The sequence below is a fragment of the Lissotriton helveticus genome, chromosome 1_1 (genome assembly GCF_964261635.1).
Source record: "Lissotriton helveticus chromosome 1_1, aLisHel1.1, whole genome shotgun sequence".
NCBI lineage: Eukaryota > Metazoa > Chordata > Amphibia > Caudata > Salamandridae > Lissotriton > Lissotriton helveticus.
In genome coordinates this window covers 503,951,110-503,968,345 of record NC_136057.1, presented here as the reverse complement: position 1 = coordinate 503,968,345, position 17,236 = coordinate 503,951,110, and positions in this window count along the sequence as shown.

Genomic DNA, 17,236 nt, shown 5'->3' with positions numbered 1-17,236 from the left:
AAATCAATTAAAAGTGAAAAAAAAACATGTTACATTTTTTTTAAATCTCTGAGTAATACCAAAAGCAGTAGAAGCACTGACTTTGACTACAAGCACTGAGAAGGACTGGCCTTTAGTATTTGCCCACAGAACTATTAATTCAGCCAATGCTTCTGTGCTTTTGCATACTTTAAGGGAACGGCCTGGCTAAGATGGCCGCCTGTGCATGAGCACAAATGAACTTCTTAGAATGATTATTATTTTTTTATGCTACAACATGCAACCTGTGGGTCCATATGCATACCTGGAGACCATGTATAAGGTTTTTAGTGTACATTATGACAAAACATGCTAAGATACAGTGCTTAATTTGAAAAGAAAAAGAATGAGTGCAGTTGCCCAAAACTTTTCATAGGAGACCACTGCCAACTTTCCCCACTAGCACTGCTCACATCCAACACTGAATCAACTTGATACCTGAATATGCAACCAAGCGAGCAAACCAGCCTTTCTGAAAGGAGGACTCGAGGTGGGGGGAGTTCTCCTCGTGAACATTTGAAAAGAAATCGGGTAAAATAGTACATTTCACACCTCAATTTTAATTTCCATTTGCTGCACAACGAGAGACTAAATCCAGCACCAATCAACATTTTTTGCATTACCATGCTACAAAGCAAAGGAGAAGACTGCAATCAAATAAAAATAGCCTTACTATCTAGCACATTAATGCAATCAGTGCCTTAAGTGGGAGGAAAGAGGTGGAGGAGATCTTTAAACTGGGCATGGCTAAAGAAGTGTAACAAGGAATCATTTCCAAGACCTGTGTCCTGTGTAACTAAAGCCATGCCTTAAACATGTAATCTACAATCCTGTGCTACGCAGAACAGGCTACCAGTATTTCGGTGACTCTCTGTGAGTTTTCTGTTTCTGTATCAGGACATATGGCTCAACAATGGACATATGCCTAAAACAAGCCAAATAATTTGGCATTGCCACTGATTATTAAACAATATAAAATAATTGAGTAAACACCATGACATAATTGAGAGTAATTTGGACTGAAAATCTTTCAATTAAACATGACCAAGGACTGTGGAAACTGCAGTGGTCTTTGGAGTATATCAGTTACTCCTGTTCTCCCTTTCAAAGCAAACACCTTTCTCTGCAGTCTCTCACTCTGTAGGCAATTATATTTATTTTCTTTCCACATCTTTCCGAAAGCCGCCCTCTGCATTCCTCACACAGCATCTCTTTCTCTTCAGCATGGTCTTTGCATTCTCTTCTGCTGCACGTAATTTCCTTTAATATCCATTTAACTGTCCTCCACATATACATAACCAACCGTGAGCATTGAATTTTCTTTTCTGTCAATATATCACCAGTGAGGGTCTCAAGGCACTGGTTGCTAGCTGCTGTGATCGGTAAATTTTTAACAGCCAGGTTTTTAATTCCTTCCTGAATTGTCAGAGCGATGGGGTGGGCCTGAGGTGCTGGGGAAGGTTGTTCCAGGATTTGGCTGCCAGGAGTGAGAAGGATCGTGCTCCGCTGCTGCCCTGGCAGATCCCAGGAGTGTACGAGGAAGAGGGAGGTGGATTGGAGGTGTCTGATGGATTGGTGGAAGATGATGCATTTTTTGATGTATGCTGATCCTTCATCGTGCAGGGCTTTGTATGCATGGGTCAGCATCTTCAATTGGCATCTCTTCTGGATTGGTAGCCAGTGTAGCTTCTTAAGGTAGAGTGTGAAGTGGGTCTGTCTGAGGAGGTCGAGGATGAATCTTGCCACGGAGTTTTGTATTGTCTGAAGTCTCTTCAGGTGATGTGAGGTGACTCCTACATAGAGTGTGTTTCCATGGTCCAGCCTGCAGATGATGAGGGCCAGGGTCATTCTGGTGTTGATTGATAGCGACCTGAAGATCATGCAATGCATGCATAGGGTGTGGAAGCAGGCAGATGAGACTGTGTTTACCTGTTTCTCCATAGATAGCTTGCTGTCTAAGATGATGTGGAGGTTGCAGGTGTGATCTGTCGGGCGGGGGATGGGCTGAACTCAGCAGGCCACCATGCGGCATTCCATGGCGAGGTGTCGTTGCCAAAGTTTAGGATGTCTGCCTTGTCCATGTTGATCTTCAGACAGTTGTCCATTATCCAGTTGTCGATGTTCGTCATACATCTGTGGAAGTTAGTTCTGGTGGTGGAGGGTCTTCTGACAGCGAGAGGATAAGCAGCGTGTCATCAGCATAGGAGATGATGCTGAGTTTGTGTGTTCTGACAGTGTTGGCTGGGGGGTCGTGTACGTATTCAAGAGGTTGAGACTGAGTGACGATCCTTGGGGGATGCCGCAGATGATCTTCTTGGGTTCCGAAGTGGACAGTGGGAGATGGATACTCTGGGTTCTTCTGGTGAGGTATGAGGCGAAACATTTGAGGGCGTCATCCTGGATTTCGATGTTTCGATCAGGAGGGCACTGATGTCACCGGTGGCTGCAATCAGAGCTGTTTTGGTGCTGGGTTTGGCTTGGAATCTGGATTGATAGGGGTCCAGGAGGTTGTTGTGTTCCAGGTGTATGTTGAGGTGCTGGTTTATTGCCTTCTCGAGAACCTTCACTGGAAAGGGGAGCATATTGAGCTCATTGCGATCACCTTTTCTCCCGAGGTTGAAGATGTGGTGAGGACAGGGGGTCCATGGGTGATCTTGAGTGCACAGAGCTCATAATGCAGATCGTGGCTTGAGTTGTGAGAGGGTCCTGATGGGTGAGCAGGTGTTTGGGGTTTGTGTTCATGGGTGTGAGCAGGCTGATGCTGTCGGCAGTTTCAGGTTGAGGTTTGAAGTTTTTGTAGATGGCAGAGGGGGTGATGTCATTCTTGGCAGCTGCAGGGTTGGAGAACTCCTCCACGAGGGCGAAGAGCTCCTTGCCGTGGTTTGTGCTGGCTTCAATGCGGTCTGCTAGGATATTCTTCTATGTTTCCTTCAGAAGGTGATGGTACTTGTTGAGTCTGTTCTTGAAGGTAGTATGGTCATCTGTCTCTTTTCTGGTGCACCACTTCCTTTCTAGTTGCCGGCAGTTGGCCGATTTCAGTTCTCTAGTGAACCAGCTGGCTCTTCTGGCAGGTCCTTTGGATTTGGCTGGCTTGGCGGAGGCGATAGTGTCGGCACATTCTGTGATCCACTGGTAGAAGCTCTTTGCATCCTGTTCTGGGTTGGATGTTGAGTCTGGGAGATCGTCCACCGGTCTTCTGATATCTTTTTCTAGCTTCTGCATGCGGACCTTGAGAGCAAGTTCCCAGTGTTGGTAGGTCCTGACTGAGAAGGTGATGTGGATGCTGTTGTGGTCAGTCCAGGTGAGCTGTGACAGGTAGATGTACTTGAATCTGGGGCTGGACGAGAAAATTGTGTAGAGTGTGCCTTGCGATGTTGTGGAAGCTGAGATCCCCAGCAAGATGTAGTGTTCGGAGTCGATGGTAATAGGGGCGATGAGGTCAGGGGTGGCCTTACAAAAGTCGGGGCATGGTCTGGGTGGTATGTAGGTGAGTGTGCCTCAGATGGTGATTTTTCCATCTGTGTGGAGTTGGAAGTTGGGATACTGCATTATCGGGGTTGAGTTGTCTGAGGAGGCTGTGCAGCAGATGGTGTTATGGTAGATTATGGGAATTCCACCTATGTGTTTGTTGGTTCGGTTTCCAAAGGGCACATCATGACCATCACTCTTTGGGCTCTACATAGAGGCTAATGATTGGATATGCATGTAGTTTAAATACCTTTATGGCCCTCTGATAGGCACTTCCAGAAACTTGCGGTGCCTTCAGTCTCAAATTCAGAGCTGTCAATCATCTCCTGTCATGAACACTCAACCACAACCTTAACTCATCTAGGCAGCTAGAAACAACTCAGTTCACAGTATGCACTATACTCATATGTTATATTTTGCATGAAAAAACTGCAGAAACAAAACAAATGCAAAAATCAATTGCCCTTAGGGAATGAAGGATCAAGTAAAACAAGAGCATTAATTTAAGGGTTTTTACAGTCAATGCTGAGAAATTCGCTTGGTGTTTTTGGACGGTAAATTTAGGGACATGATGAATACCAACGGAGATGCCTTCCAAAGTCATATTTTACCCAACAGGACCAGCCCACTTAAAGTTCTAAATGAAGATCTACCTACTAATCTATTGTTTTGAGACACGTGGAGGCAGCACCAAAGTCAAAGCATTTTGCAGAAACCAAGAGTAGTGTATAAAAATATTTTTCTTTTTATTGTTTTTTTCCTTTTTTTCAAGGTGCACAAAACAGCCAACGCGTTTCACTCCCCAGCCTTGGGAGCCGTCCATTCGAATATATGTTGACAGGCGTTGTCCGTGGATATATAGTTCCAAAAAAATTCAATAAGATCGAGAAAGTGCTCAGAAGAAAATGTAAACGTGACTGAATAGTGCAAGACGGCTGGCGTCTTGCACGGGGGACGGTCCATTTGTTATCCTGACGTGAGATTCAATATATATTGCAGCTTATCAAAGACTGCACACCTTTATGATGTCACCCATCTTGTCCAATATGAATATCTAATACATGTGACTTCTGCAGTTTTCTACATTTTATCATCTCCTGACCGCAGTGACCTACGACCCCCTTGACGCTTTTGTACACTCACGTGGACTATTCAGTTTTTTGGAACTATATATCCACGGACAACGCCTGTCAACATAAATTCGAATGGACGGCGCTACCTTTATCTTTTCCTAATATCTATATAAAATACTTTGACTTTGGTGCTGCCTCCACGTGTCTCAAAACAATTTTCCTCTGGGTATCCAGTGGGACCCAACCACAGCAGGTCTCGGAGGTTAACAGCACAAGAGATTTAATATTGTTTGGGACTTTTTGAAGTTTGAGGTGCTTTCCTTTCTGGTTGGTCCGCTGTGGAAACATTGTTTTTCTACCTACTAATCTAAACAAAGTGTTAGTTCTTTCACATGTGCAGCGGAAATGATCCATTTTAGTACATTAGACTGTCTATTGTGCTAAAGCGAAATGCTTCTGCTGTGCATGTGAAAGAAGTACCCATTTGAGTGAAACTGACTAGGGGAGAAAGCAGAATGAGTGCTGGTCCACAAAACTGTGGGCCCGACCAGCTAAAATTAACCACCAGTGGCGGCTCGCAGAGGTAAAGCTGTGTGGGGGTAGTGGAGTCCGACATACAACAGCAAACGTAAGCGTAAATAAATAAATATCTGTCGCCTTATGTTGGACTCCACTACCCCCCACCCAGCCCCGCTCCCGCCCCGCCTCCCCGCTCCACAGCGCTACCTCTGTGAGCCGCCACTGTTAACCACTGCTTATATGGCAACCCACACGTGCATACACATGCACATACTTGGACAGCAATGTTTTAATGGCATTTTGCAGATGCCTGTTTTAGAGGGCTAAAATAATAATGTTGATGGCATGCAGCACAAATCAAGACAAGCGAGCATCAGGGTAGCAGTATGCGAAGGGTTGCCAAATCCTTGAAAAAAATTGCAGTTCTAAGCATTACATAAAAAGAATCACTATCTAGAGGCCTAGTCATGGAAGAGCACTATTTTCTGTGTGGATGACCACATGTGCACAAGCAAAATACCTAAGCAAGGAATAGCCAATGGTTGAGGTGTTTCATTCTGCATACTATGGTGAATGGACGTCTAAAAGACAATGGATGAAGACCACTGACCAAAAGCCTATATGTGAATGTAAATGATGCTTCATTTGGTGGTGTCAAAGCAGCGTGTGCAACCTGCTACACAGACTTACACCAGAAACCTAATAGGCTTAAATCTCACGGGGGCAAGGGAGTTAGCTACGACTAAGGTATATGAGTACACAAGTATCCTGAAGCAGAGCCCAAAAAACTAACCTGTCAATGATATTTCAAACTTCTGCTAATTTGTACAAAACATACCACCATAACGAGAGATTAGTCGAAAGACTAGTCTCAGTTTTTAGCATTAATACATCCATGGGCCTTTGTTCGAATTTTGTTCCAGCCTGTTCACAAGAAGGGTACCTCAGTTTGCTAGGGATAAAACTTCCCCTAAATAGCCCAGTACATAATACTAGTTTTAGCTGTGCCCAGGAATAAAGGAGGGGTGAATTCTGCCTTTGCTTTCCTTGGAGGATTAGATGAAGCCCTTGTAAAATGATCAGATGATGACACAAAAGAGATGTGCATAGTATAACAAAAAATTGGATCCAGTACATGTTTCACATTGAATTCTCTGCAGCATGGCTGTTGTTGGTGAGTTTTCTGCTCCAGGAGTGACTGCACTGATCTTCATGAATGACTGCACTGAGCTATTTCGAAATTTTCCAAACCAAACCTCTTTGGGCTCTAGTGCTCCCATGACAGCCTCAACGTGTTGGAACCTTCCCTTTTCCTGGGGGAGCTTTTTGTAGTTGCATGGAGGACTAGCCTGCCATTTCTAGTGCAAGAGTTTTGTATTACTTGTGGCATACATTTTATTTGGGGCTCCCTTAGAACTCCTCTCCCTTCTAGCCTTATAATTACATAATCTTAAAATCCCATCTGCTAGGGGAACATCCTTTTCGACGCGGATTTTACACCGCAGTACTTTTAGAACACGTCCTTTACAACGCAAGTCGTAACCACGACTTGCGCTGGAGGGCGCTAGAGGATAAAGAATAATACATTTACTATTCCAACACCTTCTGGTGTTGGAATAGTAAATTATATTATTTACTATCCGCGCCCCCAACGCAAGTCATGGTTATGACTTGCGTTGTAAAAGACGCGTTGTAAAAGCACGCGTTGTGACGGTACGGGTCGTACCGTCATACATCCCATCTGCTGCCACTCAATACTCCATCTCTATAATCCAAAATACCTAATCCGCACACATATTCCATGTATTTCCTATTCCAAGCCCTATGCATGATGCAATATTCCAACTGTAATATTTTAGTGAAGCCTTACCGAAGTTGCCAATTTGGTACAGAATGTGGGGCGTTCACGAATGAGGAATATCTGAAGTCAATATGTGGTGTATCTCAATTGACACAAGATAAATGAGTTGGGTACTAGCAAAGGATATTTTGCTCAGCGGTTTGTGAGAGACCAATACTCTCTCTGACTTTCCGATGATTCAGTGGTGAGTTCTGTGATGCCTGATTTAGTGTTCACCGGAAACACAGAAAAAGGTTCCCACCCTCTAGATTTTCAGAGAAAGTTCAATATTCGCAGCTATGATTCCATCATTAATCAAACCCTAACTTCACAAGAAGAAGAGCTCAGTGAAAGAGACTTGCAAGGTATGGGGATGGGAATAAGGGCATTAGTGAAGAGGGCAAGGTAGACTCTTGAACAAATGTGTAAGAGAGAAGTAAGTAATGTTGCAGGCTTTTATTCTTTTAATCTGTAATCTTTGCCTTCTGCACTTGGTAAAATGACTTTGTTTGTCATGTTATGGTATGTTAATATAATTGATAATGTGCATGAATCTCACCGGAAGGGGTATCTCAGCGCTGCCGGGTACCATAGGCAAAAAACAAACGGGGTCTTGACTCTTTACTCAGCTAGGCTGAGCCAACTAAACTGAAAAAACAACACAAGGGCCAATGCTGAGAAATACTTTAAACCATGTAGACTGGAAGTGTTGAATTTAAACAATCACACCCTGCTGCGGAAACTAGGACTGATGCCTCCCGTTCTATCGGTATGTCGAGTGAATTTGCGATCGCCTGCAATACCTAGGCTTAACACGTTTACCGACCGCCTATTACTACTCTTTTCCAGTAACAATACTTGTCCCACGGATTAAGGAGAAGTATGGACCCGACGGCAAGCCATTAGCCAGTCGAACTCCAGGTAAGAGCCCCACACAGCAATACAGTAGGGTAGAGTGAACGATTGGGAGTGAGCGCGTGTGATTAAACTCAGCACGTTTGTTGTTTAGGTCACAGCCACTACGTGCACTTTGTTGTGAAATTACATGACCCACCGCCTTTGGAATTTCAAGACGTTTTTGTTCGAAGGTTAAGGTAGGCTGTTGTGAGCACGGGGTGCGTGTCTCTTGTTATACTTTGTATGGAACATTTCCCTAAGCACACCTTCATTGTTTTTTCTAGAACCAATTGGTCCTGAGGAGAACCCCTTTAACGAGTGGGGTTTGAAACGCGTCGACCACCTCATCCCCGTATTTGGTCCACACGCTTTGTGATAATAACAAAGTCCCTTCACCAATTTTCAGAACAATACATTTCTATTGTTGAACCATCAAAAAGACTCTAAAACTGCATATTCAAAAGGGATTTTTCCAATTTGATTCATGACCTATACGTGGATTCACTTTTTTGTTGTCTAATGTTTATTTTTGTGTGTGAAGGTGTCTTTGTATGACTGGACGGCCATGTATGTTTGAAGTATGGAAACGCTTTCGTTCTTTTGATATTGTTGTATATATTGTATATAAAAGAATTATTTGTCTTCTCCTTGCACTAAAAAATTGTGTCATAAACAAAACAAAAAAAGTTTAAATAAGAATAAATCTTTTTACATTGCTAATTCCAGCAGGGTGTGATTGTTTAAATTCAACACTTCCAGTCTACATGGTTTAAAGTATTTCTCAGCATTGGCCCTTGTGTTGTTTTTTCAGTTTAGTTGGCTCAGCCTAGCTGAGTAAAGAGTCAAGACCCCGTTTGTTTTTTGACTTTATAGCGGGCAGGTGCCCGCGAGGTCCTGATAGGCAGGGACAGTCCTGCCACAGGGTATTTAGTTGTCCTACAGATTTGTTGTTGTTGGCCCAGTTGTGGGACATTTGTGCTTGGTCATAATCACTGCTTGTCACACTTGGTGTTGGTTTTGTCCTTCTTTCCTTCTTACTTTATTTTTTACTTTGTTTTTACACTTTGGTATGGCTGAAAAAGATACGCTTGCTTTTAGCGAGGAACACATATGGAATTTAATAAGAGACCCCCCAGTGTTTGCCTCGGCATCCCTAAGCCTCACCGCCAGCACTCAGAACGAGTCGGATAAATTAATCCGCCTACGGAAAAAACAGATTCGTACGGACCTTCATGGGCATTTCTTACTTCAGCACCTCCGATCAGGAACTATTCCATCAGGACTAGTCATTCGAAATATCCCCGTCGTTTTCACGGATGACCCGGAATACAAAAAGGGATTTAGCGGAATTGAAACCAAATGTAGTAGGGACCTCATGGTCCTAACCATTGAGACCGCACACAGAATTTCTCAGAAAGAACTGGAAGAAATAGCTACTTTACAGAGAGAAATTGAAAACAACCAACTCATCTCGGATTCCAAAGCACTTTTGGAAAAAATTGAAAAGGATATTCTTGAATTCAAGGACTATACAGTTACTCAGAAAAACAACAAATTCGAAGTCGATAAAAAGAACTTTTCTCTGGAGTACATTTATCCATATTTGAGTAAGGATTTTTATACACGACCGGACTCGCGCCGGTTTTTACAGGACAATCAGGGAAGATCACGCCAAAAATATCTCACCTTCTCTGACACATCTTCGTCATCTGGGAGTGAGCCAGATAATACCAATCGACAATTTCAAAATAGTCCAGATAACCGTCCAGGCCAATACCAACAACAACAGCAAAACCAACAGCCTTTTTTAGGACGAGGCCAACCGAAACCTCGGGGTCGAATTCGAACACCCCAACCATGGGAGATGAGAACACGTCAGAAATTTTACAAGAACTAACCATTTCCCCGATTTTTAACCTCTCTGATAGAATCTTGTCATCTGCTGAAACATCTATACTTACAAAAGGTCTTAACTTCGTTCCATCACGACCTACTGATTATGTAAAAATGAAATTAGAGACGCTTGAATTTTGTCGTAAAATTCGCCTTAAAACATTTTTCCAAGATTCGGTAGAAGAACAACAAGAGGAGGTTACAGGTTTAAAAAGGAAATCGACATTCTGTCCCAAAGGTCCAAAAATCCCTAAGGAAGTTACTACATTTGAAAGTACTATTTTATCTGGAATCTCTTCTTTGGAAAAAACTAAAACCTTCGTTAAATACAATGTGGCTAAAATTGAGAGAGATGCCCTCCTGGCCATAAAAAATGACGATACCATCGTGGTCAAACAGGCCGACAAAGGCGGAGCGATAGTGATTTGGGACGTGAACAAATATAAACAGGAAGTCCACCGCCAATTAAATAATCAAGAATGCTACAGACGCATTGGCAAGGATCCCACTTTAGAAATCAAAAATCAATTATTTGAAGTGATTCAGAAAGGCTTTGATCAAGGTATTATTGGACCCAAGGAATTATCTTTTCTACAAAATAAGAACCCCAGGACCCCAGTGTTCTATGTCCTCCCGAAAATGCACAAAGATGAGGTCAATCCTCCAGGCCGCCCTATAATTTCTGGGTGCGAGTCCCTCTTTGAGCCAGTTGCAAAATATATCGACTTCTTTTTGAAGCCTTTTATTGACAATATTCCAGCCCATTTGCGAGACACTACTGCGTTTCTTAACCGCCTGGCTAATATCACCTTTGACAGCGGAACACAATTACTGGTCACCCTTGACGTTGTGTCTTTGTACACTCAAATCCCTCAAGAACAAGCTTTGGAAACCTTAACTTTCTTTTTGGAGAGCCGGGAGAGACCAGTTAGAGTCCCTACAGAGTTTATCCTTGATCTATCTCGTTTTGCATTGCAGAAGAACTTCTTTATTTTCGATTCTGAGTTCTTTTTCCAAATAAAAGGGGTAGCGATGGGCTGCCCCTTTGCTCCAGAGCTGGCCATAATGTTTATGGGATTATATGAGGAGAAATTCATATATAATGACAATCCACACAGCCCCCGCATTTCAAACTATATGCGGTACATTGACGACGTGTTCCTGATTTGGACAGGGAACCAGGAGGAACTGAACCAATTTGTGACGTGGCTCAACTCAAGAACCGTTGATATCCAATTTTCAGTCACGGCATCCAACGAATCTATCACGTTTCTGGACGTGAGAATAGAATCCACAACACAGGGACTAAGTACGACCTTACATCGAAAACCATCTGACAGGAATAAGACATTACATTTTACTAGTAACCACCCGCGCAACATGAAACAAAACCTCCCTTACGGACAATTTTTAAGGATTCGCCGTAATTGCTCAGAAAAGGAGGAATACTTCAAACATGCTGGCTATCTCAAAGAGCGTCTCATACAAAGGGGTTACCCCAAAAAATTGTTGAAGAACTCCCTTAAAAGAGCTTGGTGGACTCCCAGAGAAACCTTACTGGAAAAGAGAGTCAAACAAGACTTAAAAAGATTGGTTTGTGTTACCACATTCTGCCCAGCAGCTAATCCATACAAGAAATTGATCTTGTCCAACTGGCATTTATTGAAAGACCTTCATGAAGATTTTTGGCACCTCCATTGTTCGCATACAAAAAAGAAAAAAGTATAGCCAATCATATTGTAAGAGCTGCCCTCCCGAAAGCTAAAGCACCAACTTTGAAAAGCCTTTTTGGACTTCCTCCAACTAAGGGCCACCATAAGTGCGGAACTTGCACTTGTTGTAACGAAACAATTGAGGATTCTGTGTTCAGCATTGATAACATCCATTGGAAGCATGACACATTTACTAATTGTAAAAGTAAAAACGTGGTCTATGCCATCATTTGCCCGTGCCCGTTGGTATATATTGGGAAAACCACACAAGAGGTTTGTGGAAAAGTAAATTTTGCCATGTTCTGTGTCCCTACGTGTTCCCCATCTTATGTCATGTGTGCATGATTAATATGCATATGTATCCCCATGATCGATTAAAGACGCAATTACAGTTGTGTCCATCTCTCGTATGCCAGTTCCCAGTTTTCGTGAATACAACGAATATCAGGCCTATGTAAAGCTACGTTGCCACGTTTCACAGTGTGCACGTTATTTCATTGTAAAGTCCCCGTTTCTAGGCCTCAAAAGGGCCCAGACTCAGATTCAGCTCCTCTCTCCTGAACCCTCGCTGAGGAGCGATACAGCCCCCACCTGTATCCCTGACCCTTCACTTACTTCCTGCCTCACAGTGCCCGGCTCGGCCTGGCTCTGCCTGCCAGTCTGCCAAGAGTATGTTATGATTCCAGTTATCAGTCCAGCTCTCCTTCTCTGCATTCCTAAGCTACTGAATCGCATCAATAGTTTCAGTCATCGTCTAGCCTTTACGTCTCCATGTAAGAGAAATACTGTATTAATGGTCATTTAATATTCTTCAACACGCACTACATGTAGAATAATGCATGCACCAGTCTTAGAGTCTGTTAGCCTTTACCCTGATAACATTTGGATTCTATCAACATGTTCTCTAAACATCAGATACTAGATAGTGTTTAGGTACATGTCGCTCTGACTCTCCAGACTTCAGTCTCTGCTTCTAGCGCAGAAGTCATAGCCCCCAGTTTCTCCCTAGTCACACGTCATTGCCAGTTTGCGCGCACCACTAGGTTAAAGGTCCCGGCTCCTCAGGTAGCCCCCTCCATGTTTCCGCCCCATTTATGACATATTCTGTTACGTTTACATCACATGTCTATGTACACGCCTCCTGTTACACCTACTTTCACCCTTATCTTTCGCGACTGCTACGAACCCCACCCACTGCTACACCTACTGCATGTACTGTAATGCAATTGTTTTAGTATATATGCTTGTGCACTGTTATTAAAAGTTGCTAGCCATCCCAGATCTTGCCCGTGCAGGTTGTCCTGTTCCTGTCCTTATGCTGTATTAAACCTGCAAACTCCTACTACCTCGAATCTTGACTCTTATTTATTGAGCTATCTGTTATTGTTATATCCAGTCAAAAATAGAAGTATTATTTATTTATTTACCACATAATGGCGCCCGAATAGGGACTTGCCCTTTCCCCACGCGCCGGAGAAGCCACGCAAGCCCCCTGATCCTCTGCAGTCGTGACGGAACCATCCTGCGCAGTGGCAGATATTTCTGCTTCAAGTATCCCTCAGGCCCACGGAGGAAACGGAGGTTGCGGTCCAGCGTCCCGACGAGGCGGTGGAGGAACGCGGCGAGTCCCGACCAGAGCCCAAGCCGAGAGTCCAAGGTCCGAGGTATCCGGAGGCCCACCCGTAACTGAAGTCCGAAGTTCGTCCGTCCGTCGTCGTAGCAGTCCAGTCCAGTCCGAGGCCTTCCGTTCTTGCTGCCCGGTGAGTACCGTTGCTGGGGTAGTATCTAGACAGGGTCAATTGCATTGTCTCTGGTCCGTGGGTTTGGGGTACACAGATCCAACACGAAGTGTCCACTTAGGTGGATACGGGTCCTGACGTGTCTCTTTATGAGACCGGTAAGTTTCGTACTGTTTTAGCAGTGCATCTAGTTTCTGTTCTAGTCCGTTCTGTTCTCGAGAAATTCATGTATTCTGTTTTCAGTATTCCAGGTGGAATTTTGTCCGAACTGTTATTTTAAATGTCATTCATGTATTTCAATGTCGTGGTATGAAAGTGGTGTAATTATTGTGTTTATTGTGTATTGTATTGTGTCTAGGCTCCAGCCCAGTCATGCCTTTGTTTTCCAAATTACGTCAGTTAAGAACTAGAAAAGGTCTGTTAGAAGAAGCAGTTCCTGTCCCGCCTAGGGACAGTCCAGGTCATTTTATGTATCAAAAGCATGGCATAAGTGCCATATTATATCTAGATTTATGGGTGGAGTACACCAAGGAATTAGAGGAAAAGTACAGATGGCCCGTATCGGGTACATGGGATGCCGAGTGCATCATGCGAGTAGAAGAAGTATTATGGAAAAAGAAAGCCAGACAGTCACAGAAAGATGCCATCGGGTTATGGCGCAAAGAACCTCATAAAAGAACAGAAAAAGAAATCAGGAAGTCAGAATTAAGTAGGGAATCCGCAGAAAGAGCCCAGGAAAGGAAACTAATCGAGATAGGTGAACGAGTTAAAACCGAACAGTCAGACAGACAGAGAAATGCCCTCATTAAGGGTATGTATCCTCTTCTTGCCGAGGGCTTGCCAAAAGCAACCCCGGAAGCATCCAGTAATTTTCCGCCACCGTTAGTTCCGACCAAGCTACGTCACAAACCGACCGCAGCTGATATTTTTCTCTCGTCCTATTTGGACGACACAGTCCCAGAATATGCAAATCCTGCTCAGCCAGCTCCCGTGAATAATGTAATTCCTGCTCCTCCAGTCACCGGGGCACCTGTTGCAGTACCTGTTACGGTACCCCCGGTCCAGCCCGTAGTACAAATTCCCGCCACATCAGCCACTCTGCCAGCACGAAGAGTATCAGTCGATGATTCCAGTATAGGGGCCGCGGGAGGAGGTCCTCCTGGTACCCCGCCGCCAAGTAGACGTTTAGGAGCAGTCGAGTTACATGAACGTGCGTTACAGCGTACGCCCAAATATAAGTCCATTGCAGAAATCAGACGAGTTCTTACTGAATGCTGTTATGATCCAGTCCCAGGCGAGGATAGTATGGTTCTATACTCCGTGCGTATAAGACAGGTGTCCGAGTATTTGGTCACCCTACCGAATATGAAAGAAGATTTAGACAGAATGTATCGTTTCATTCGTACAGGACAAGATCCAGAAAGTATTGGTGAAGTCATGTCTCTCAGAAAAGCTGAGATCCAGTTGATGTTATTAAAGTTTCTGATCAATTGTTTAATACGGGAACAAGATTCCCCGACTAAAGATCCGACCGAAATGAAAGTTCTGACAAGGTGGAGTGATAATATAGCCGAGGGTAAGCACAAGACCCTCAATAGTATAGAGAGTATGTACAAGAAAATACGTAAAGAAATAATAAGGTTACACGAACAACGCAGAGAAGCACAAGTAAGCGAGAAAGAAAATGACTCTTCTACTGAAGAGGTAGACGACGAGAATACCGCCAGAATAGCGTATGTAGGTAAATCTAGATTTCCAGACCGACATTTACGTCTAGAACACAAGAAAGTCTTTCATCTTCCAGCACCAGAACAAGGTTCTCTAGAACAAGTATTTCAAGCTACCGATCAAATCCTGAAATCACGAATCGGTTATAGTGAACTCAGTACTATGCATGAACAAGAACTAGCCCGATCAGCAGTCCGATGGATTACTGATTCTACCACTTTTCCAGACGAAATAGTGGCACAAATGTTTCTGAAATTGCCCCCAGCCGAGCAGCGACTGGTGGGTATGTATATGATCCAGCACCTCATTACACTGTATGAGGGTCAACATTCCGATCCAGGTCCGTTATATGATGTCCTGAACGAGTTACTCCAGTATAGATGGAAAGGTTTAGGTACCGATTTAATTAGTGTCATTCTAGAACAACGCCATAAATATAGAACGTTTCTGAACCCGCATTTTGTTCACGTCTCACCCCCAGAAAGTAAACCGTTTTACATAGACAGACAGAATCCGTTACGAGAAGTACACCCAGTTAGGACAGCGGGTGGTGAAATGCAACGAGTATTTGTTTACACTCCAGTTACCAAGATGGAACTCTTAGAAATGAAGAAATTAATTCCCTGTCACGACAAAGATCCAGCAGGGTTCCACCGAGAATTAAAGGACATGCTCCGTATGGGAGAATACACGTATCCAGATATTATTAAAATGCTAAAAGTCCTGTTGCCTGCGGGCATATACGAAAAACTCAAGGAAAAAGATTGGGAGGTGGGAGAGAAAAAGATAGATTGGACAGCTCTAGAAGCTGAAGAAAATACACGTGTACCAGGTACCGGTCTAGGAGGTAAATGTAAAGAATTACCTGAACTATTAATACAAGTTTTGCCAAGATTATTAGCCACTAAAAAGGAAGACTGGGATGCAATCTCAGCCTGTAAACAGAAACAAGACGAAGACACTAGTGATTTTTATTCTAGATTCGAGAAATGCTTTAGCATTAACAGTGGTCTCAAGACGAGTAGCGAGTCATACCCTCATCTTTTTGTTACTAAACTAGTCGAGAATTCGAGTCCACAAGTTAAGAATCGAGTTTTGAAAGTCGAAAGTACCTGGCAAGCTAATACTCCGTCCCAAATGTTACAGATGCTCCAGTATCACCAGAATAGAATCAGAGAAGAGCAAGATCATGAAAGGAAACGTATGAAAGACACGAAAATGAAAGTACTAGTTGCACAATCTGTTCCTCAAGATAGTCAGAAGAGGGGTCCGAATCAAGCCAGTCATCCTGCGGCTCCCGTTAAAGGGACATGCAATTACTGTAAACAGCCAGGTCATTTTATAAACGAGTGTGCAGTTCTGAAACACAATATAGCTACCGGTAAAACTAAAGAAAGACCACGTCCTCCTAGACAAGAACAAGTTTCACAGACTTCTCAGCCACAGAATGCACCACAGACAGTTCTAGCACCGCAGCCTATCGCTGCAACTCAGCATGTTACACAGCAGATGTATCAGTATGCACAGTCCGAGTATCCAGAGTACCAGCAGTATTCATGAAACAGCCTAGAGAGGGAGGTAGGCTTGCCTCTCATCGAGATACCTGTAGATCAAGAGGGTCCCTATGTTCACAGTCAAGTATTAGGGAAAGACAGAAAGTTTCTGATTGATACAGGGGCAAGTAGGACGACTATTAGTCACGACGAGGTTCCAGGGGCTCCGCTCTCAGGCTCTAGAAATGTTCCCCTTGGATTTTCAGGAAAGCCTATTGTAAACGAGATATCAAAACCAGTTACTCTAGAAGTAGGTCCATTGTCCCGAACTACTGACCTGTTACTTACGAAATCATGTCCAGAAAATTTGTTAGGCATTAAGACACTGAAAGAATTAGGTGCAGTTATTTGCTGCTCCCCAGAAGGAATACGTTTGTTTTTACGTGACTTCAAGGGTCACTATGTTTTACGAGATTTTGATCCAAGATTATTGAATGTCCCCCAGCATCTATGGGCACAAGGTCCAACTGATGTTGGTTTTATGCAAATCACACCCCATCGTGTGACTCTCAAGCAAGGTGTAGTGTTACCACGAATCAGACAGTACAGACTGCCACCTGAGGCTGTAGCAGCCTTATCCAAAATTATTGACGAGCTCATGGCTCAAGGAGTAGTTGTAGAAACTGACTCCAATGTATGTAATTCTCCGATCATTCCAGTCATGAAACGTACTGATCCAAATGCACCTCCAGTATATCGATTAGTGGTTGACCTTCGAGAACTCAATAAATGTATCATTCCCCAGTACCCAGTTGTCCCAGATATTTCTTCCCTATTGACAGCCATTGATTCTGAA